This window comes from Saccopteryx bilineata, chromosome 2 (assembly GCF_036850765.1).
Source record: "Saccopteryx bilineata isolate mSacBil1 chromosome 2, mSacBil1_pri_phased_curated, whole genome shotgun sequence".
Lineage (NCBI taxonomy): Eukaryota > Metazoa > Chordata > Mammalia > Chiroptera > Emballonuridae > Saccopteryx > Saccopteryx bilineata.
This window is the reverse complement of record NC_089491.1, coordinates 269,879,065-269,900,430: the sequence shown is the minus strand read 5'-3', so window position 1 is coordinate 269,900,430 and position 21,366 is coordinate 269,879,065. Positions and strand designations below refer to the sequence as shown.

The following is a 21,366-nucleotide window of genomic DNA, read 5'->3' as shown; positions in this document are numbered from 1 at the left end:
CCTTTTTTCTTTGATCCATGCACCCCTTTGGCGTTTTGGGGCATTTTAAGGATTTAATTGTGTAAAATACATAGGAAATCGATTATAATGCAGGTATCAAAATCTAAAAAACCAAGTCTGGCCTGGCCTGGTGCAGTGCATAGAGCACCAACCTGAAACACTGAGGTTGCTCGTTCAAAACCCTGGGGTGGGCCAGTCAATGCATATACAACAAGCAACCAATAAACAGCCAGAGCGAAGCAACTACTTCTCGTCACCCTCCTCAATAAAATCTTTAAAAGAGTAAAAATAAAAAATAAAATAAAATACCAGTTTGTGCCACATTAACACTATGTTGTTACTAAGCAGTAAACAATCAGACCTAACAGCAATCCTAATCCTAATAACTACTGCAATTATAAAGAAGCATAAGTAGTATTTTGACATATCCACATCCATAAAAGTAATATTAAGTGAATTCTACAGGCGTTAGTCATATATATTGCAAATACTAGTTGCTTGTTGCCAACATTAGTAATGGAGAAAAATGCTAAATTTCGATTTAAGATTAAAGAAAATAAAAAATATAATATTTTTCTGAACCAAGTTCTTTGATGCCTTGAATCTGTTCCACGAACTGTGTGGGAATCCATGGATCTGGATGAACTGTATGCTCTAAAAAGTAGGAAGAGCGAGCTTTCTGCTCTGGACAAAGGAAATGGGGTAAACGGGGTAAGAGACTGAAGAACGCGGCCATTAAAGATCAGAGAAACAAGTAAAAGAAGGTCTAGTGACCTCTCCTGAAGCTCCAGCAAGAACCAGAAACCTTCTATTCCTAACTAACCAGCCAAACAACAGGACTTTCCCAGCCATACCCAGTGGGCAGCTACAGGAGTAAACAGAGTTTTTAAATGGAAGGCCAGAGAAGGATCAAACAAATTACCCCATTTCTTCATCTAAACCAGTGGTAGTCAACCTGGTCCCTACCACCCACTAGTGAGCATTTCAGCCTTCATGGTGGGCAGTAGCGGAGCAATCAAAGTATAAATAAAAAGATTTATTCTACAAAACTTAGCAAAATTCCGACATAAAGTAATTATTATTATATGCTTTAACTTCCTATAACTCTGCTTTATAAATTTATTATAAAGTAAAGTTACTTCCCTACTTTATAAATAACCATTACTGTGGAACAGGTTGGAGGTTAGAAAATTTTATTACTCATGGAGATACAAAAGTGGGCGGTAGGTATAAAAAGGTTGACTACCCCTGATCTAAACAAATGGAAGGCCAGGGAAGCGTCAGAAAGCCGTGAGGAGCAAAGAGGAAAGCGAAAGGAAGGGTCCAGGCCAAGCCGGCCATGCAGGGAGCTCAGGGCACTCCGGAAGAGCAACAGTGACAAGGGAGGACATGCAACAGGCGCTGCAGAAATCGGAGGGAGATGAAAGACACAGAAGAACAGAGCTCAGAAGACTGGTTTCTACAGGAATCGAGTTCTGTTCCAAATAACAACCTTGAAAATCAATTTTTCTAAAATCTACCATTTGTACACTAACCTTTGAAAGTATCAGGGTCCCAGTCACAAAACTATGGGAAACTTGAAAGACTCTGTTCTAAATGCTTAAAAATTAAAGCTACATTATAAAATACACCAGACAAGCACATTGTCCACAATGTTCATTTTGAATGACCACACAACTATATTCTAATTGTAATTCTATAAGCAGAATTATTTCATATTTGAAATGTAAGACGTGGTTTATGTGATATGCTATACCATGGAAATGACAGTTATATAACAATAAAATTCAAGTATTTGAGATCATATCCATAAAAGTCAGTCCCAAAGTCTTTCCTTCCCATGAAATAATTTTAGAATAGAATGAACCAGAAATAACTAGTATAAAAACATAACATAGGGTCATCCTAAATTCACACATGGTAGGGTCAGGACAAAAACCTAGGATCCGTCTCTGCAACAAATATACCCCCAAAATGGGCAACTGAGCCTTCTTTGCTTAAAATCTCTTGTCCCGACAGCTGAAATTCTTGACTATACACCGTCTTTAAAAGTTCTCATGTAAATAAAATAAAAGCCAACGGTGGCAAAATCGTGGCTTCCCAGTAGATGGAGATGTTACCATAGAAAACACAATGGTGAGCAGTCATATGACCAGACAACTTTTTGCAGAGCGGGACAGCCCAATACAACAAAATTAAGAATGAAAGGCCAGCCTGACCAGGTGGTGGCTCAGTGGATAGAGCGTCGAACTAGGATGCGGAAGACCCAGGTTCAAGACCCCAAGGTCGCTGGCTTGAGCCCACGGTCAAGACACATGAAAAAGCAATGAATGAACTAAAGTGCCACAATGAAAAACTGATGATTGATGCTTCTTCATCTCTCTCCATTCCTGTCTGTCTGTCCCTATCTATCCCTCTCTCTGACTCTGTCTCTGTAAAAAAAAAAAAAAGATGTCACCTAATCATATCTTTGTCTCTAGGGCACTTGAATCAAAAAAAAAATTAGTTTGTGAATCTTAAGTAGAAAGGGGGTTGTTTTTACCCTAGTTAGCACAAAAATAAAACAAATGCATCTCTAAGGTATAGTAACTTTTAATCCTATGATTTCAAACTGAACCAAAGTAAAGTTGATTTCCTCTATTCTTCACAAATGAATACATTAGGTACATAGATATACACTGAAATATGTGTGCATTTCTAACAACAGCCAGGCAAATTAATTATTTCAAAAAACCTTCATTTAGCCTGTATGCATGCTTTTTAAAACAATACATGTTAATTTTTTAAGATTTATATTGGGGGGGAGAGAGAAAGATAAAGAGAGAAAAACAAAACAAACCACTGATTTGTTGTTCCACTTATCCATACACTCTCTGGTAGATTTCTGTATGTGCCCTGACCGGGAATGCCATGCACATGTTTTAACACCACACTCCCTTCTCTAGGCTTCTGACTTTTCACACTTGAATAAGGATCACTTGGGGCTTATTTTCAAAGTTAACACTTGGGTTTTGTATTTTATATTTCAAAAGGATTTTAAAATGCCTACCAGAGTAACCTTCTGTTAGGGAAAGACTCTGGATATGTCATATTATAGGGAGGCTGTTTTTAGACTTAGCTAGAAACAACTGCTTTCTTGAGTTTCCTATAAATGAGTGGTAATTATAATTCTAATCATCTATGGCAACATGTCTATGTAAAACAACGGTTCTCAACCTGTGGGTCGCGACCCCAGCGGGGGTCGAATGACCAAAACACAGGGGTCACCTAAAGCCATTTACCCCCGCTGGGGTCGCGACTCACAGGTTGAGAAACGCTGATGTAAAAAATGATTAAACTAGTTTTTTCCTGGTTTGGTGTAGTGAGTGTAAAAATACATAAAATTTAAAATATTTCAGCAGAAAAAATAAATATACATTGAGTACCTACTATCTGTAAGGTATTATGCTAGACACCAAGGGGGGTACACATCCCTAGTTTTATTAACATAATTTTTAAACTCTAGAAAACTGTAACGCATGGGGACAAAATATACTGGCAAAAAGATACCACACACTGCTTTGTAAAGCTAAGTGTTCAGGATGAGGCAGACAACTGGTTCTCGAATTGTGCTCTGTAGATCCCTATGATTTCTTAAGGAGACCTCAATCCAATAGATGGAAAGCTGAGTAAGGTTACAGAACACCTCCCACCTTCCTCCTCCTGCTTTGTGGTAACTCGGATTCAGTCTGACAGTTCATCGGGAATAAAGAGAAAAAACTATTCTGTGCAAAAAATAAAATACAATAAAGTTTAGTCGACATTGATAGGTAATGAGAGATTAGGTTGAAAAAAGAGAAGTTCCGCTGGGAAGGGCTCTGAAAGCCAGGTATTTATCCAAACTTATTCTGTAAACAATATTGGCCATTGAAGATTTCTAAGATAATAATAATGAAAGCAATATTTAAGAAATTTCTTTGGGCCCTGGCCAGTTAAGCTTGGCCAGCTGAGAGCATCATCCCAAAACAACACAGTTGTGGGTTCAATCCCTGGTCAGGACACACACGGGAGGCATCTCTTCCCCTTCTCCTCTCTCTCCTTTCCTTTCTCTGTCTCTCTAAAAAATCAATAAAAATTAAGCCCTGGCTGGATAGCTAAGTTGATTGGAGCATTGTCCCAGAGCACGGAGGCTGCCGGTGCAATTCCCTGGTCAGGGTACATGCAGGAGCAGCTCGATGTTCCTGTCTCTCTCTCAGAAAAAAAAAAATTCTTTCTGATAATGTCCAAGGTTAACTGGAAGTGATGGAATTTGGAGAAAAACTTAATTAGGAAATTACAATAATGTTTGGATATAAATTATCAAATGGAAAGACAAGAATGTGAATATTACCACGGAAAAGTTTACAGAGCAACATGAAAAGAAAAACAATTTCCTTCCCAAATTTAAACTGAAAGAACCATTGTATAAATTTTATTTCATCATAAGCAGCTGAAGAAAAATAGTGGATGAAAAAGATGTGCACCTTTTTTGGAAGTGCACTATCTTAAGCTAAAAGAATAAATTCAGATAAGTTTGGCTTTGAAAACTCAATCAATAATGGCCATTTTAGATGTCAAAGTCTTGTAGTACAATAAATGACCATTTTACTTTATCATTTGCTTCGAAGGTTGGAAATGATAAGGAAAGATTTTTCCTTTTATCTCTAACAAGTTGTTTTGTAAAGTACTGTTAAATTTTGAAACTACAAAGAAACACAGTAAGAATATGACCCCTCAAAATAATCTTTATAAGGCCTTGGCCGGGTAGCTCAGTTGGTTAGAGCATTGTCCTAACAGACCGAGGTGGCTAGTTCAATCTCTGGTCAGGGCTCACACAAAACCAACAAATGAGCCTGACCAGGCAGTGGCACAGTGGATAAAGCGTCGGACTTGGATGCGGAGGACCCAGGTTTGAGACCCCGAGGTCGCCAGCTTGAGCGCGGGCTCATATGGATTGAGCAAAGCTCACTATCTTGGACCCAAGGTCGCTGGCTCGAGCAAGGGGTTACGCGGTCTGCTGTAGCCCCACGGTCAAGGCACATATGAGAAAGCAATCAATGAACAACTAAGTGCCACACGAAAAACTGATGATTGATGCTTCTCATCTCTCTGCGTTCCGGTCTGTCTGTCCCTTTCTATCCCTCTCTCTGTCTCTGAAAAAAAAAAAAAAAGAACCAACAAATGACAGCATGCATAAGTGGAACAACAGGAGATGTAAAAGATGCCAGCTTCAAAAGGGCAAGAAATGGAGGGAAAGCAGAAGTAATGAACTCTTAAACACAGTAAACTACCTGAGTAAGTTCTTTCCATAGCAACAAGCAGCTCCAAGTTAAAGGCTAGAATGTCATGTTAAATATTTAGTTTCAGTCCAAACATCAACTGCTTTGTTAAAAAAAGAGAAAAATTAAGAGTTAAAAAACAAAGCAAACCATCCAATTTATTTTCTTTTCTGAGATCTGACTTAAGTATCTTTCTGACCAAAGTCCGAAGAGAGTCAACTGACATGAAAAAGCAAACCCCAAAGTACTGTTCTTGTTAAAAATAGTTTGCAATTTATGCCTCTGTCCCTCTTATGGAGACAAACAAAAAAGTTTAGAATATGACCAGAAAGCACACATCTCCATCAATGAACCATTCAGAAAGAGCACAGGGCAGAAGACTTCATAAATGACTATACAAATACTTTTGATGATACAATATTTCATACAAAGGTGGAATAAATTGCTTAGAGCCTATAGCTCTATTTAGGCAACACATTTGCTCCAGAAAGCATAAATAATGAAGAAACCTCATATTCTTCCTATATAAAATAATTAAATTTTATACTACTGTGATAAAATGAAATAAAATCAGAAAAATATCCCTGAGAGAAAAATATATCCTACTTAAATATTTAAAAACATTGGTTCTTATTTTCCCTACTAAAAAACTCTTATTTGTGAGATGCACAAATTAAAATTTCTAGTTAAAACTTGAAGCAAAATGTTTTTTAATTTTAATTTTTATTTATTCATTTTTAGAGAGGAGAGGGAGAGAGACAGAGAGAGAGAGGAGAGAGAGACAGGGGGAGGAGCTGGAAGCATCAACTCCCATATGTGCCTTGACCAGGCAAGCCCAGGGTTTCGAACTGGCGACCTCAGCATTTCCAGGTCGACGCTTTATCCACTGCGGCACCACAGGTCAGGCGCAAAATGTTTTTTAAATAAAATATTTAATCTTAGTTTTGCTAAGCCTGCTAGTGATTTAAAAAATGGCACTTTATTAATTTAACACTCAATAAGCAAATTTTAAAAATTTTCCTTAAAATGTCCTATTACCCAAAGCAGTATACAAATTTAATGCAAATTTTAACCCATTAAAATCCCAATGTCACATTTTAAAGACATAGAACGATCTGTATGGTACCATTAAAACACCCCGAATAGGCCCTGGCCAGTTGGCTCAGTGGTAGAGCGTTGGCCCAGCATGTTGAAGTCCCGGGTTCAATTCCCGGTCAGGACATACAGGAGAAGCACCCATCTGCTTCTCCACCCTTCCCCCTCTCCTTTCTCTCTATCTCTCTCTCCCCCTCCTGCAGCCAAGGCTCCACTGGAGCAAAGTTGCCCCGGGTACTGAGGATGGCTCTATGGCCTCCAACTCAGACAAGCAGAGCATCGCCTCCTAGTGGGCTTGCTGGTGGATCCCAGTTGAGCGCATGTGGGAGTCTGTCTCTCTGCCTCCCCGCTTCTCATTTCAGAAAAATACAATAGAATTAAAAAAGTATGAGGAGAGGACCTGAACAGACACTTCTCCCATGAAAACATACAAACAACAAATAGATATATGAGAAGATGCTCATCTTCACTAGCGATTAAAGAAATGCAAATCAAAACTATAATGAGGCCCTGCCTGGTTGGCTCAGCAGTAGAGCATCGTCCTGGCGTGTGGACGTACCTGGTTTGATTCCTGGCAAGGGCACACAGGAGAAGCACCCATCTGCTTCTCCACCCTTCCCCCTCTCCTTTCTCTCTCTCTCTCTCTTCCCCTCCCACAGCCAAGGCTCCGTTGGAGTAAAGTTGGCCCAGGCGCTGAGGATGGCTCCATGGCCTCTGCCTCAGGCACTAGAATGGTTCCAGCCACAACAGAGCAATGTCCCAGATGGGCACAGCATTGCCCCCTGGTGAGCATGCTGGGTGGATTCTGGTCGGGTGCATGCAGGAGTCTGACTGACTTCCCACTTCTAACTTTGGTGGGGGGGGAAGCTATAATGAGATACTATCTCACAACTATAGATTGACTGTATCAACAAGACAGATAATAAGTGTTGGAGAGGCTGTGGGAAAAAAAGGAACGCCCATTCACTACTGTTGGGAATATAAACTGGTACAGCCATTATAGAAGACAGTATGGTGGTTCCTCAAAAAACTAAGAATAGAGCTACCATATGACCCAGCAATCTTTCTATTGGGTATCTACCCAAAAAACTAGAAAACACTAATACACAAAGACAAATGCACCCCTATGGACAACAGTATGGTGACTGCCAGGGGAGGGGTACAGGAAAGTATTGGGGAAAAATGATGACGGAAGGAGACTTGCCTTGGGGTAGTGAACACAATACAGTGAGTGTACAGATGATGCACCTATATAATTTTGTTAACCAGTGTGACACCCAAAAAAACGATAAAAAGGAAAAAATAGAAATTTTTAAAAAAATTAAGTGCTGCTGTATTTGACTTAAAAAAATCAATGAAGTATCAAGGGAAAATTTAAACCCACTAACCAGATTCTTTTGGAAGATCTGAATGAAGATCAACAGTCAAGACTCCACAGAATCAAGCTCATACCCAATTTCACAGCAAAGCCAGACTAGTGTAACACAGAAAAACCAGAGAAAAACAAAAGACCATTTCATGAGTCTTGCTATACTTAAAATACAAGGTGATAGACTTCACAAAATATAAGATTTCTTATTCCTGCATTTCCTCCAAAAGACATCAAAAGAAACTCTAACAGCGATGCCAACATAAAGATACACTTGGTGGGTGAGGCCTCAGGAAGGGAACATGCCGCTTCCAGCTTCTCCACTGGGCTCCTGGCTCAGAACCCCCTTCAGAAGGCGGGAGTGTAAGTCTGTACCATCTGAAAGATCAAAACGGCTCTAATCATTGTGCAGATTTTTATAAAAGGTACTGTTTTCACCTCAAAATTTAAAGGATAAGAAAGGAAAATGAAAACAAATTTTGGAGAATATTTAGGGCAAAAAAAAAAAGTAAATTCAGAAAGATATAGGAAAAAAATCAGATTTGGGGATAGTACTATTAGCAAACACATTAGTCCTTTCACAAACATATAGCAAAAGTGTTCAGAAATAAAGAAAAAGTAAATTAAATTAATCCCAATTCTTACAGTTACATGCATGCCTTTCTGTTTCCTTGGCAAATATCTAAAACAGTTTACAGATTCAGACTATTCTTTTCTAATATAAATGAGAAGAACAACTGTTCAAATGCACATGCTCACTTAAAACTCTTTGCCAGTGCTGACTGGGTAAAAAAGCAATCATTTTTCTATTTAGTTAGATGAAACAGAAATTAAAACAGAGACAATTTGTTCACAGTCTTTCACACCCTGCTTTATTACTGGTTTTAATAATATTCGCTATTCGTTAGACTCCACTGAGAGTCCGCAGAGCAAGAAAAAATAAAACTACAACCAGATAGTAGCTGGGTATACTAACATTATGCAATACTACCAAGTAAATTGTCTTCCTGAAAATGCTGTGGATCCATTCTGAATTACCTAACTACAGAGTTCAAGAATGCTACTTGTTTTTCCTTAACTGTCCCACTAGCAGAGTGTAAGTCATATTCTGAGCCCCTCACTATCACAGGTAGTATTAATCTTCCACACTTTGACCACTCAGCAAGCTGATAAATGAAAAAATCACATTCTGCTGCTTTGAAACTACATTTCCTTGATTACGAGTGAAGGGAACTATCGTTCCACATGTTCACTAGCCATTCGTAAAACTTCTTTTATTCTATTTTTACCCATTTGGAGCATGTCTTCTAAAATGTATGGTGTTTCAGTGCTCACTTCAGCAACACATATAATAAAATTGGAATAATACACAGACTATTAGCATGGCCCCTACACAAGAATGGCACACAAATTTGTGAAGCATTCTATATGTATTTTTTTTTTTGTGTGTGTATTTTTTTGAAGTGAGAAGCAGGAAGGCAGAAAGACAGACTCCGCATGTGCCTGACTCGGATCCACCTGGCATGCTGACCAGGAGCCGTTGCTCTGTTGCCAACAGGAGCCATTCCAGCACCTGAGACAGAGGCCATAGAGCTGTCCTCACCACCCGGGCCAACTTTGCTCCAATGGAGCCTTGGCTGAGGAAGGGGAAGAGAGAGACAGAGAGAAAGGAGAGGTGGAAGGGTAGAGAAGCAGATAGGTGCTTCTCCTGTGTGCCCTGGCCGGGAATTGAACCCTGGACTTCTACATGCCAGGCCGACGCTCTACCACTGAGCAAACCAGCCAGGGCCTATATGTATATATATTTTTAAATAAAAAGAATAAAAATAAAATGTATGGTACTTCTGCATACATATGACTTTAAATTTTTTATAATCTATTTCAATCTTCATATGAATTTTTGCTTTGAAAATCCTTCTCCATTTCAAAATGATACAAATTCAAAGATTTGTTCCATATTTCTGTACAGTTTTTTTTTTAATGTTTTTCCTCTTTAGCCACTTAAGTTTTTTTTTTAAAGGTTAAGATCTTTTTTTTTTTTTTCAGGGACAGAGTCAGAGAGAGGAATAGACAGGGATAGACAGACAGGAACAGAGAGAGATGAGAAGCATCAATCATCAGGTTTTTTTGTTTTGGGGTTGTTTTTTTTTTGTATTTTTCTGAAGCTGGAAACGGGGAGAGACAGTCAGACAGACTCCCGCATGCGCCCGACCGGGATCCACCCGGCACGCCCACCAGGGGCGACACTCTGCCCACCAGGGGCGACACTCTGCCCCTCCGGGGCGTCGCTCTGCCGAGACCAGAGCCACTCTAGCGCCTGGGGCAGAGGCCAAGGAGCCATCCCCAGCGCCTGGGCCATCTTTACTCCAATGGAGCCTCGCTGCGGGAGGGGAAGAGAGAGACAGAGAAGAAGGGGGGGTGGAGAAGCAAATGGGCACTTCTCCTATGTGCCCTGGCCGGGAATCGAACCCAGGTCCCCCGCATGCCAGGCCGACGCTCTACCACTAAGCCAACCGGCCAGGGCCCCTATCATCAGTTTTTAATGGTGACACCTTAGTTGTTCATTGATTGCTTTCTTATATGTGCCTTGACCGTGGGCCTTCAGCAGACCGAGTAACCCCTTGCTCGAGCCAGCAACCTTGGGTCTAAGCTGGTGAGCTTTTTGCTCAAGCCAGTTGAGCCTGCGCTCAAGCTGGCAACCTCAGGGTCTCGAACCTGGGTCCTCCGCACCCCAGTCCAACTCTCTATCCATTGCACTACTGCCCGGTCAAGCTACCCACTTAAGTTTTTTTTGGTGATAGGTGTTAAGCAGAAATCTAATTCACCCCAAATTTCCCACCACCATCTACTGAATAATCTACCTTTGCTCCATATATAAATATCTTTATCACATAATACTCATATAAATTACATTTGGATTCTATATTCTTTACCACTATGATAACTATGTTTTAATGCTAATACATTTTACTATATGGTAAGGCAAGTCCTGTTTTGTGACTCTTCTAGAAAAAAATTTCCAAAATCCAACTGTTATTACATACTATATTAACTTACAAATTTTGACTCATTTTGTCAATTTCTACAATATAGATATTCTCTTTCAAGATTACTTTTGAGACCAAACCTTAGAGCAGTGGTAGTCAACCTGGTCCCTACCACCCACTAGTGGGCATTCCAGCTTTCATGGTGGGCAGTAGCAGAGCAACCAAAGTATAAATAAAAAGATAGATTTAACTATAGTAAGTTGTTTTATAAAGATTTATTCTGCCAAACTTAGCAAAAATCCGACATAAAGTATTATATGCTTTACCTTGCTGTAACTCTGCTTCATAAATTTTATAAAGTAAAGTTACTTCCCTACTTTATAAATCACCATTACTGTGGAACCAGTGGGCGGTTAGAAAATTTTACTACTAACAGAGATACAAAAGTGGGCGGTAGGTTGACTACGCCTGACCTGTGGTGGCGCAGTGGATAAAGCGTAGACCTGGAAATGCTAGGTCGCTGGTTCGAAACCCTGGGCTTGCCTGGTCAAGGCACATATGGGAGTTGATGCTTCCAGCTCCTCCCCACCTACTCTCTCTCTCTCTCTCTCTCCCCCCTCTCTCTCCCTCTCTGTCTCTTTCTCTCTCCTCTCTAAAAATGAATTAAAAAAATTTAAAATAAAGGTTGACTACCCCAGCCTTAGAGTGTCACATATTCCCAAAGTATGAAACATTTCTTCATTCAAATTTTTTATGTCCTTCCATAGTGTTTTTTTAGTCTTCAGTATATACACATAGTATGCTTATTTTTTTTTGAAGATTTTATTGATTTTACAGAAAGAAGAGAGGAGCAAGAAGCGAGAAGTATCAACTCATAGTTGCTTCACCTTAATTATTCATCGATTGCTTCTCGTATGTGCCTTGACTGGGCAAGCCCAAGGTTTCAAAATGGCAACCTCAGCTTTCCAGCTTGATGCTCTCTCCAATGTGTCACCACAGGCCAAGCTAGTCTTATTTTTACACACTTGAAGTTCTGCTTCTATTGTGAATGTTTTCATTCTTTACTGTCTAGCTGGTTAATGTTATTAAATATACAGAAATCAGTAGCTTCCATACATATCTTGAATCAAACCACTTACTCTATCTTATTATTACTAAACAATACAGTGGTACCTTGAGATATGAGCAGACCAACATATTTTAAGATACAAGCTGCGAATTGGTCCATATTTTCTTTGAGATCCGAGCAAAATTCCGAGATACAAGTAGTGATTTGGGAAGCTGCTGCTAGTTGGCGCGTTGGCGCACAGGTCCAGTATCGGCAGCACAACACCAGCATCTCGTTCTTTCTCACATATTACCCGCAGAATCAAGTCGAATCTCGTGCACTGTACTTGTTCTTGGATCATATTTGCATTTTTTTACTAACTTTTTTTTTCTTTTTTCTTTTTTTGTATTTTTCTGAAGCTGGAAACGGGGAGAGACAGACAGACTCCCGCATGCGCCCGACCGGGATCCACCCGGCATGCCCACCAGGGGGCAATGCTCTGCCCCTCCGGGGCGTCGCTCCGCCGCGACCAGAGCCACTCCAGCGCCTGGGGCAGAGGCCAAGGAGCCATCCTCAGCGCCCGGGCCATCTTTGCTCCAATGGAGCCTTGGCTGCAGGAGGGGAAGAAAGAGACAGAGAGGAAGGAGGGGGTGGGGGTGGAGAAGCAAATGGGCGCTTCTCCTATGTGCCCTGGCCGGGAATCGAACCCGGGTCTCCCGCACGCCAGGCCGACACTCTACCGCTGAGCCAACCAGCCAGGGCCTTTTTACTAACTTTTTTTGTGTGCTGTTATGGGGCCGAAGAAAGTGAGTGTAAAGGACAGTGGTGAGAAGAAGAGAATGATGTTGATAGAAGTAAAGCAAGAAATAATAGAAAAACATGAGCGTGGTTTATGAGTGATTGAACTGGCAAGGCTGTACGACTATACTACATCTACAATTTGTACCATCCTTAAACAAAAGGATGCCATCAAAAGCACAAATCCAGCAAAAGGAACTACAATTCTGTCTCAATTAAGGACAAATATCCATGAAGAAATGGAGAAGCTTCTGCTGGTGTGGGTGAAAGAGAAAGAGCTGGCAGGAGATACAGTGATGGAGACTTTAATATGCGAAAAGGCATGTATTATTTACGGTGACTTGGAGAAAAAAGAACCATCAACCTCAAAAAAGCCAACAGAAGATACGTTTAAGGCAAGTCACGGCTGGTTTGAAAATTTCACGAAGAGATCTAGCATCCACTTGGTGGTGAGGCATGGTGAAGCTGCAAGCGCTGACATTAAGACAGCTGAGGAATATATCGCACATTTTGCTGCGCTTATCACAAAGGAAGACTACAGCCCCCAACAAGTGTTCAACTGTGACGAAACAGGATTGTTTTGGAAAAAAATTCCCTGGAGGACTTTCATCACCACAGAGGAGAAGAAGCTGCCAGGCCATAAACCCATGAAGGACCGTCTGACCCTTGCATTGTATGCAAATGCTATTGGTAACTGTAAAGCCACTGCTAGTGTATCATTCCAAAAAATTCTCGAGCCTTTAAGACTCATAAGATTCTTATTTTTTTTTTTTTACAGGGAAAGAGAGAGAGTCAGATAGAGGGATAGATAGGAACAGACAGACAGGAATGGAGAGAGATGAGAAGTAGCAATCATCAGTTTTTCGTTGCGACACCTTATTTGTTCATTGATTGCTTTCTCATATGTGCCATGACCGCAAGCCTTCAGCAGACCAAGTAACCTCTTGCTCGAGCCAGTGACCTTGGGTCCAAGCTGGTGAGCTTTTTTTTTTTTTTTTTTGCTCAAGCCAGATGAGCCCACGCTCAAGCTGGCAACCTTGGGGTCTTGAATCTGGGTCCTTCCGCATCCCAGTCTGATACTCTAACCACTGTGCAACCACCTAGTCAGGCGACTCACAAGATTCTTAGAGGAAAACTGCAGGTTATGTGGTGCACCAATGCTAGGGCATGGGTTACACAGCAATTTTTTTGAATGGGTAAATCTCGTCTCTGGTTCTGCAGTGAAGAAATATCTTCAAGCAAATAAACTCCTAATGAAAGCATTACTAATCCTTGATAATGCTCCAGCCCACCCACCTGGTCTTGAAGATGACATTCTCAATGAGTTCAAATTCGTGAAAGTCCTCTACCTCCCACCCAACACGACTTCAATCTTGCAACCTATGGATCAGCAGGTCATTTCCAACTTTAAAAAGTTTTACACAAAGCACTTGTTCCGCTGCTGCTTTGAGGTGACTGAGAATACAATTCTAACCCTTTGAGGGTTTTGGAAAGATCACTACAACATTGTGATATGTTTACGCATTACTGACTTGGCATGGCAAGAAGTTACAAGAACAACATTGAACTCGTCATGGAAAAAGTTATGGTCTGATGTTGTTGCAGACAGGGACTTTGAAGGATTCGAACCAGAGGCCGAGACCGAGGTAGAAGTGTTGGAGGAGACTGTGTCCTTCGGAAAGTCGATGGGTTTGGAGGTAGACCAGGGTGACGTAAGAGCTCATCGAGGAACATGAGGAGGAACTCTCAACTGAGGAGTTGAAGGAGCTACAGACAATGCAACATACGGAGCTTCTGCAAGAGATTAGTAGTGAGGAGGAGGTAGAGTCGGAGGAAGTGATTTCTACAAGTGAAATTAAAGACATGCTGGCAATGTGGGAGAAGCTTTCAAGTTTCATTGAAAAGAAATACCCAGAAAAAGTTTCAACTGGTCGTGCTTCAGCACTTTTTAATGACACTTGTTTGTCACATTTCCATAACATTTTAAAAGGCAGGCAAAAGCAAAATTCTTTGACTAGTCTTTTATTCAAAAGTCCTGCAAGTGAAAGTGCCAAAAGTGCAGCCAAAAAGGCAAAAACTGGTGATGATTAAATGAAAAATACATAATGTTAAGCTTAGGTTAAGTTTAAAGTTAAGAAAATGCATTTTTTTACAATTAAGTTTTTGTGGTTTCATTTTAATTAAAGTGCAGTTTTAGTTTTGTTTAAAGTAAAGAAAATGAAGTTTTAGTTTACATTTAGTGTTAAGAAAGTGCAGTTTTAGTTTACGTGTCTACAGTGCCTGCATCCCTTCCTCCCTCCCTCCTCCGCCATTCACCTCCTTTAGCCGCATTTGTCTGTCTCCAAGGTAAGAATACAGTACTAAATAACACTTTTTTCTTTTATTTCATATATTTTGTTATGCATTGGTAGAGTATACATGTGTGTTCCTTAATTAAAAACGTCTTTTTCATGCGTGACCTGTGGTGGCGCAGTGGATAAAGTGTCAACCTGGAAACGCTGAGGTTGCCGGTTCAAAAAAAAAAAAAACCCTGGGCTTGCCTGGTCAAGGCACATATGGGAGTTGATGCTTTCTGCTCCTCCCCCCTTCTCTCTCACTCTCCCCTCTCTATAATGAATAAATAAAATCTTTAAAAAATAAATAAATAAATAAAAACGTCTTTTTCATAATTTAGAATGGTTTGGGGATGTTTCACAGGGCTGGAACAGATTAAATCTATTTCAGTTATTTTAAATGGGAGAAATTTGTTTGATATACGAGTTGACTGACTTACGAGCTCAGTTACAGAACGAATTAAACTCGTATCTCAAGGTACCACTGTATTTTATTTTTATTTTGTCTAATTAAAATTCTACTTTATACTATAGAGTTTTTTGCTTTTATGTTTTAAATAAATAGTTATTGCTTTGACCTTAGCAGAGATTTTCCATATGCTCTAAAAATGTATAAAAATTGCCTGACCAGATGGTGGCGCAGTGGATACAACGTCGAACTGGGATGCGGAAGACCCAGGTTCAAGACCCCGAGGTCGCCAGCTTGAGCGCAAGCTCATCTGGCTTGAGCAAAAAAAGCTCACCAGTTTGGACCCAAGGTCGCTGGCTGGAGCAAGGGGTCACTCGGTCTGCTAAAGGCCTGTGGTCAAGGCACATATGAGAAAGCAATCAATGAACAAATAAGGTGTCGCAATGAGAAACTGATGATTGATGCTTCTCATCTCTCTCCGTTCCTGTCTGTCTGTCCCCATCTATCCCTCTAACTCTCTCTCTGTCCCTGTAAAAAAAAAATAAATTGAAAAAAAATCAATGAATTCAAGTTACCACCATAAAAAAAAATGTATAAAAATTAAGTGGAAGGAGATCTTATTTTAACACAGGGGGCGGGAACCTTTTTGACTGAGAGAGCCATGAACGCCACATATTTTAAAATGTAATTGCGTGAGAGCCATACAACAACCCGTGTAGGTTACGCATTATCCAATAAAAATTTGGTGTTGTCCCGGAAGACAGCTGTGATTAGCTCCAGCCACCCACAACCATGAACATGAGCAGTAGGAAATGAATGGATTGTAATACATGAGAATGTTTTATATTTTTAACGTTATTGTTTTTTTTATTAAAGATTTGTCTGCGAGCCAGGTGCAGCCATCAAAAGAGCCACAGATCTGGCTCGCAAGCCATAAGTTCCCGACCCATTTTAACAAATATGCAATACATCTCTATTGTGTACCTCAAATTACTCTGTTTAACTTTCCTTCACCTGTTCCCCTATACCTGTTTATTTTCCAGAGATGATAGAGAAAGAGAGGGAAAGAGGAAGAGAGAGCGAGACAGAGAGAGAGGGAAAGAGGAAAAGGGAGTGAGAGAAAAGGGGGAGGAGCAGGAAGCATCAACTCCCATATGTGCCTTGACCAGGCAAGCCTAGGGTTTCGAACTGGCAACCTCAGTGTTCCAGGTCGACACTTTGTCCACTGTGCCACCACAGGTCAGGCCTGTTTGTTTTTTTGTAGGTTTTTTTTATCTCAATTTCTGTGCCACCGGCATGCTGGCCTCTATAAATGCTAGTCTCCATTTACTACTTGCCCCCAGCAAAGATTTATATCCTTTTACTAGTATACAGCCAAGCCGAGGCAGTAAACTTTCTAATGGCTCAGGGTTTTTTTTGGGTTTTTTTTTTGTTTGTTTTTTAAACAGAGACAGAGAGAGAGTCAGAGAGAGGGATAGATAGGGACAGACAGGAACAGAGAGAGATGAGAAGCATCAATCATCAGTTTTTTTCTTGCAACACCTTAGTTGTTCATTGATTGCTTTCTCATATGTGCTTGACCACAGGCCTTCAGCAGACCGAGTAACCCCTTGCTCTAGCCAGAGACCTTGGGTCCAAGCTGGTGAGCTTTGCTCAAAGTAGATAAGCCCACGCTTAAGCTGGCGACCTCGGGGTCTTGAACCTGGGTCCTCCGCATCACAGTTCTACACTCTATCCACTGTGCCACTGCCTGGTCAGGCTAATGGCTCAGTTTTAACAAAAGAATATTAGTACATGGAGTTACTCAGAGCTGGCTCCTGAGAAAAGCTACTACTCCTCAAAGCCCGCAAGGCCAGGCCAACCTCCTTATAGGGCTTTCCTGCCGCACTACCTGGCCAGCCCCCAGCCACAAGATCATCTGTCTACCCATCATCCCACCTGCCTACCTACACAGGCCTCTCCTCCAGCCTGCTCTCTGGAGGACAGCTTTAAGGCTGACTGCCTGCCCAACTTTAGTACTTCTGGCCCATCTACAGGAGCCTACTGCTTATATCTCCAGTAACGTGCAGAGAGCACCAAATATAAACGAATCTGAAACATGTTTGAACTCCTCAGAATCCAAGGCTGCCCAGACCCTTCTCTGGGACCTGCCTCTTCCTCAGATGACAGCCATGGCACTACTAATGCCACACCCTACAGAAGAGATCTTTCTACTGCCACTCATAGAGCCTTGTCATATCAGACCTCCAGGGCACCCACAAGAGAACATTATAATGCAACACTAGAATAAAATAACCTCTATATTATTTCTCACTACTATTACACATTTACATCTTAACTTCCTCCAAATATAATTTATATAGTTCTCTTCATGTGTCTGGATTCCATTTGAAAAACAATGCCACCAATTTCAACATTCCACTTTTCTTGATCTCTTTCATATGCTTGGTATCTCCAACTCTACAAATGCCTAGAGTAGGGCTTCTTCACATGGAGTATATGAACTCCCTAGGGAACTGTGAACACCACAGAATTAAGTGCAGACGTCTGTGTGTGTTTTTTGTCCTGGGATGAGGGTATACACTTTCACTAAGTTCTCAAAAGGTACCCAAAATAGATTTAAGTCTTAAGTTTCTCTGTACTGTCCATAGCGACAGCAGAGCAATGAACACATCCCACTGCTCATTAAGTATTTGTTGGCAAGCTGTGTCTATAAGAACATGTATGATATATATAGCTTTCTCACTCTTCACACGAAGGCTCTAATTTTATTCATTCAACAGACATTTATATTATACCAACTAGGTGCCAAAACACTATTTTGGAGAAGAAAAAACTACAGTATCCACATATAAGGAGCTCAAAGTATAATAATGAGAAAGACAGAAACATCTACTTATAATACAACATGTTATATGGGCAATGATACAGCCATTACTGGGAGAGGGCTTCTGTGTGCTAGCTGAAATTATGAGCATATCCACGCAACTGATATAGACTGATATATGGTAAGCAGAGGGCAAAGAAAGAAACACTGGGAAGACGTGACAGAAACAAAGCAGGAAAGGAATATAAAGCAGTAAGACTGATAAGCAACAGAGTAACAGCCCTGGCCGGTTGGCTCAGTGGTAGAGCGTCGGCCTGGCATGCAGGAGTCCTGGGTTCGATTCTCGGCCAGGGCACACAGGAGAAGCGCCCATCTGCTTCTCCACCCCTCCCCCTCTCCTTCCTCTCTGTCTCTCTCTTCCCCTCCCGCAGCCAAGGCTCCATTGGAGCAAAGATGACCCGGGCACTGAGGATGGCTCTGTGGCCTCTGCCTCAGGCGCTAGGATGGCTCTGGATGCAGTAGAGCGATGCCCCAGAGGGGCAGAGTATCGCCCCCTGGTGGGCATGCCGGGTGGATCCCAGTCGGGCGCATGCAGGAGTCTGTCTGACTGCCTCCCCATTTCCAGCTTCGGAAAAGTGCAAAAAAAAAAAGAAACAGAGTAACAACTTCTGAAGGAGGGTGAAATCAGTAGTAAAGGCTGAGTCCAAAAAATCTAGCAATTAGAAATTATTGGTAACCTCAGAAGTTCCCAAGTTGTGAGTATAAAAGGGAGATTACAATGGGATAAGAAGTCAGTAGAAAATAAGAGTTAAAAAGTTTGAATAACAGCCTGACTGGGCGGTGGTGCAGTGGATAGAGCATCGGACTGGGATGCGGAAGATCCAGGTTCGAGACCTCGAGGTCGCCAGCTTGGGCACGGGCTCATCTGGTTTGAGCAAAAACTCACCAGCTTGAGCCCAAGGTTGCTGGCTTGAGCAAGGGGTTACTTGGTCTGCTGAAGGCCCGCGGTCAAGGCACGTATGAGAAAGCAATCAATGAACAATTAAGGTGTTGCAACGCACAACAAAAAACTGATGATTGATGCTTCTCATCTCTCCGTTCCTGTCTGTCTGTCCCTGTCTATCCTTCTCTATGACTCTCTCTGTCTCTGTATTAAAAAGAAAAGAAGCTCTAGCTGCCATCTTGCGTCCCCGCACGTGTCAGTTTATTCTCAGCTGGTCTGCCCAAGACCCCCTGAGCACCAACCCTAGTCCCCTGCACGGCCCCGTTTCCTCTCCAACAAGATGAAAGAAACTATCATGAACCAAGAGAAACTCGCCAAACTGCAGGCACAAGTGCGCATTGGTGGGAAAGGAACTGCTCGTAGAAAGAAGAAGGTGGTTCGCAGAACAGCTACAGCAGATGATAAAAAACTTCAGTTCTCCTTAAAGAAGTTGGGGGTAAACAATATCTCTGGTATTGAAGAGGTAAATATGTTCACAAACCAAGGAACAGTGATCCACTTTAACAACCCTAAAGTTCAGGCATCTCTGGCAGCGAACACTTTCACCATTACAGGCCATGCTGAGACCAAGTAGCTGACAGAAATGCTACCCAGCATCTTAAACCAGCTTGGTGCAGACAGTCTGACTAGTTTAAGGAGACTGGCTGAAGCTCTGCCCAAACAATCTGTAGATGGAAAAGCACCACTGGCTACTGGAGAGGATGATGATGATGAAGTTCCAGATCTTGTGGAGAATTTTGATGAGGCTTCCAAGAATGAAGCAAATTGAATTGAGTCGATGTCTGAAGAAGATAAACTTGAAGAAGTTACTGGGAGCTGCTATTTTATATTATGACTGCTTTTTCAAATTTTGTTTATGGATCTGATAAAATCTAGATCTCTTAATATTTTTAAGCCTATGCGCCTTGGACACTGCAGCTCTTTTCAGTTTTTGCTTATACTTAAATCATTCTTTGCAGCTAATTAAGCTGAAGAAGCCTGGGAATAAAATTTGAAACAAAGGTTAATAAAGTTCTTTGCCTAGTATAGTTTTATTTAAAAAAAAAAAAAAAGAAAAGAAAAAATAAAGTTTGGATGAGAAAAGAAAAAAGACCTGACTAGGCAGTGGCACAGTGGGTAGCGCGTCGGACTGGGATGTAGAGGACCCAGGTTCGAGACCCCGAGGTTGCCAGCTTGAGCGCGGGCTCATTGGGTTTGAGCAAAGCTCACCAGTTTGGGCCCAAAGATGCTGGTTTGAGCAACGGGTTACTCAATCTGCTGAAGGCCCACAGTCAAGGCACATATGAGAAAGCAATCAATGAACAACTAAGGTGTCGCAACAAAAAACTGGTAATTGATGCTTCTTAACTCTCTCCATTTCTGTCTGTTCCTCTCTCTGACTCTCACTCTGTTTCTGTAAAAAAAAGAATTGATGCTTTTCATCTCCCTATCTGTCCTTCTCTCTGACTTTCTCTGTCTCTGTCATAAGAAAGGAAAAAAAGAAAGGAAAAAAAGAAAGGAAAAAAGGCCTGACCAGGTGGTGGCACAGTGGATAAAGTATTGGCCTGGGACTCTGAGGACACAGGTTCAAAACCCTGAGGTCGCCAGTTTCAGCGTGGGATCATAGACATAACCCCTTAGTCACTGGCTTGAGCTCAAGGTTGCTGGCTTGATCAAGGGGTTACTGGCTTGGCGGGAGTCCCCTGATCAAGGTACATATGAGAAAGCAACTAAGGTGCCACAAAGAAGAATTGATGATTCTAATCTCTCTGCCTTCCTGTGTCTGTCCCTCTTTCTGTCTCTCCCTATCTCTCTTGCTTAAAAAAAGTAAATAGGCCCTGGCCGGTTGGCTCAGCGGTAGAGCGTCGGCCTAGCGTGCGGAGGACCAGGGTTCGATTCCCGGCCAGGGCACACAGGAGAAGCGTCCATTTGCTTCTCCACCCCTCTGCCGCGCTTTCCTCTCTGTCTCTCTCTTCCCCTCCCGCAGCCGAGGCTCCACTGGAGCAAAGATGGCCCGGGCGCTGGGGATGGCTCTGTGGCCTCTGCCTCAGGCGCTAGAGTGGCTCTGGTCGCAACATGGTGACCCCCAGGATGGGCAGAGCACCCCCTCCCGGAGGGTAGAGCGTCGCCCCTGGTGGGTGTGCCGGGTGGATCCCGGTCAGGCGCATGCGGGAGTCTGTCTGACTGTCTCTCCCTGTTTCCAGCTTCAGAAAAATGGGAA

At 41.8% G+C, this 21,366-nt stretch overlaps 1 protein-coding gene, 1 non-coding gene and 1 pseudogene across 7 annotated transcripts in view; 2 read left to right on the top strand and 1 right to left on the bottom strand.

Moving 5' to 3' along the window:
* Positions 1-21,366, bottom strand: part of ATXN2 (ataxin 2) — a 125,682-nt gene that overhangs the window by 56,061 nt on the left and 48,255 nt on the right. The gene's annotated exons all lie outside the window — the stretch shown is intronic.
* On the top strand, positions 9,089-9,195 carry LOC136327953 (U6 spliceosomal RNA). The gene has a single exon (XR_010730005.1). It is a non-coding gene; the product is annotated as a U6 spliceosomal RNA (small nuclear RNA).
* LOC136323243 (transcription factor BTF3 pseudogene) lies at positions 19,318-20,192 on the top strand (annotated as a pseudogene).